At 44.6% G+C, this 2,973-nt stretch overlaps 1 non-coding gene across 1 annotated transcript; it reads right to left on the reverse strand.

The window, feature by feature from the left end:
* Positions 1-519: 519 nt before the first annotated feature.
* Positions 520-657, reverse strand: LOC114810558. Its single transcript, XR_003758254.1, has one exon. It is a non-coding gene; the product is annotated as a small nucleolar RNA SNORA7 (small nucleolar RNA).
* Positions 658-2,973: the final 2,316 nt, after the last annotated feature.

The raw sequence follows: 2,973 nt of genomic DNA on the forward strand, positions 1-2,973 counted from the left end.
GTAAAAACTTAACAAATACCATAAAAAAAATCACTGTGATAGAGAAGCAGCATTGCCTAGTGGAAAGAGCACAGGCCTCAGAGCTAGAGGACCTGGCTTCTAATCCCGGCTCTGCCACTTGCCTGCTGTGTGGCCTTGGGCAAGTCACAACTTCTCTGTGGCTCAATTTCCTCATCAGTATAAAGGGAATTCAATACCTGTTTTCTCGCCTACTTAGAAAATGAACCCCGTGTGGAAACTGATGATGCTGTATCTACTCCAGCACTTAAGACAGTGCATGGCACATGTTGTTGTTGTTGTTGTCCTATGCTGTCGAGTCGTGTCCGACCCATAGTGACATCATGGATGCCTCTAGCCCAGAAAGTGCCACCTCCATATGCAATCGTTCTGGTAGTGGATCCATATTTTCGTGGTAAAAATGCGGAAGCAGTTTACCGTTGCCTCAATCCATGCAGTAAACCTGAATCTCCGCCCTCGACTCTCTCCTGTGCCTCTGCTGCCCAGCACAGGTGAGTTTTGCCTTTTAGCAGATTGCCTTCCACTCGCTAGCCCCTGGCCAAGCTAGGAATGGAATGGGTAGGCCTCTGCTTGACTCTCCCTCTCATAGTCGAGACTGGAAGAGGACTGGAAACTCTCCAGATGCAACCCCGAGAGGTGACCTGGCACATAGCAAGTGCTTAAAAATACCACAATTATTATTAATCACTATGATTATTATTATTATTACCATTATTTGTGAAATGCCTACTTTGCATCTATACATCAGATGGGACATTACAATCCCTGTCCCGCACAGGGCTCACAGTCTAAGGGTATTGATTAACTGACATTCTTGTAGCGATGGGGAGACTGACCTCAACTACCAGAATTGAAAACTTCTAGAGAATTATTTAAATTTCTTTGTGTAGCACTCAGCATAAGACAAGTGGGCGGATGACCATTATAATTATGCTGCCTATTGAGAACTTACTCTGTGCCAAGCTCAGGGTGCTTAATAAATACTATTTGAGGAGGATAACGTCGAAATATTATCCATTAAAAAATCATCCCCCTCACTCTTGACACTTCCGTGGAGTCTGCGCACAGACAATCCTGAGATGAATTTGTAAGACGTTCAAAGTTCTCTTTGTTCTTTCAAAGGCCAATTGGATTCCGTGAGACTTCCCTGAGAATTTAGCAGCAGATTTTATTTAAAATTTATAGTTTTGTTAAAGGTTAATAAGATTATTGTCACTTAAGCAGGTTCTAAGTTTCTGATAAAACATCCGCTGAGCTGTCATAGTAAAATGTCAGTGAGAGTTCCTTTAAAAACTCCAAAGAGCAAAAACCATAAATCTTTCCTGGAGATGAGTCCATTCTAATGCAACCACGATAAAGGCCTGGAGTTGACATCTAGGTGTATTTCTGGGTCCAGAGGGTATATTGAGGAGCTGGCATTTGCTAAGATTTCCTCTTTGGCCCAAAGAGCAGTATAGTGAGATTCTTGCTTGCTTCAGAACTCTAGACTGTATGCTTGCTATAGACCGGGAACGTCTGCTAATTCTGTTGTATCATACTCTCCCAAGCACTTACTACAGTCCTCTGCACATAATAAGCACTCCGTAAATACCAGTCATTGCCTGATGGATTGATTCAGGAAGCAGAAGAGTGGGCGGTCCAGGGGTTGCTCTTGAGAGGCAGCATGACTTAGTGGAAAGAACACAGTTCTGTGAGTCAGGAGGACCAGGTTCTAATCCTGGCTCTGCCACTTGCCTGCTGTGGGACTTGAGCCAATGCACTTAACTGCTCTGTGCCTCAGTTTCCCCATCTATAAAATGGGGAATATCTGTTATTATTATTACGTTATTTGTTAAGCTCTTTCTATGCATCAAGCTCTGTTCTAAATGCTAGGGAAGACACATGTTAATCAGGTTGGAGACAGTTCCTGCCCCACAGAGGGCTCTCAAACTAAGAAGGAGGAAGAACAGGCATTGAATCCCCATTTTACTGATGAGGAAAGTGAGGACAGAGAAGTCAATGCCTGGCCCAGGGTCATACGGAAGGCAGCTGGTGGAGCCAGGATTAGAACCCAGGTCCTCTAACTCCCAGGCCTATGCTCTTTCCTCTAGACCACCATGCCCCTCACCTGCTCTCCCTCTCTCTTAGACTGGGAGGCCCATGAGGACAGAGACTGTACTTACCCTAGCAATTAGTCCAGTGCTTAGCACATAGTAAGTTCTTAACAAACACCACCATTATTATTGATGAGATGGTGCTATTCTAGTTCTTAGTAGCCAAAATGAGCATGCTACCTCATCTTCCCCATATAGGTTCTTGAGTGACTGACTCCAAAATCACCTTGAAGACAATTAATCAAATAATATTTATTGAGCACTTACTGTGTGTAGAGCACTGTACTGAACACTTGGGAGAGTACAACAGAGCTGCTAGACCCCGTGCCCTACCCACAGCAAGCTTTTAATTGCTCTGCGTCTCATCCATAACCACCCAAAAGATTTTAAAAGCTGCCCCAATGTTTGGTTAAAACTTTTTTTGGAAAGGCTGCTGTATGTGGTGGGTTTTTGTTTGTTGGTTATTTTTTTTCCAGTAACAGAAAAGGTTATTCCTCTGAAAGCTGTGAAATTTGAAGTTTTCCAGAGTTCTGAAACCTCAGCTAGTTGTGATGGTGAAAAATCTTTTCACCCCACCTCTCCAATAACCTCTATCTTGAACTCACTTCGGCTGCGGGGCGAGGGGAAGGTGCCGGTTGTATCAAATGAAATGTCTCGGCTTCTGGATGCGGACTATTTTCCGAGCAGGTGGGAGCTGTGACTGCTGTTATTAACTCACTTGACTCAGGGGTGGCCGGGAAGACGAACGAGAGAGAACACCGATCTGTTTCCTGCTAATTTATCCCACCGACCGGCTTGGCGTCTCAACACCCGATAATACCGGCGGGAGAAAGGTCTTGGGCTCCTTTTGTGTCGTGCCTTC

This window comes from Ornithorhynchus anatinus, chromosome 3, assembly GCF_004115215.2.
Source record: "Ornithorhynchus anatinus isolate Pmale09 chromosome 3, mOrnAna1.pri.v4, whole genome shotgun sequence".
NCBI classification, from domain to species: Eukaryota; Metazoa; Chordata; class Mammalia; order Monotremata; family Ornithorhynchidae; genus Ornithorhynchus; species Ornithorhynchus anatinus.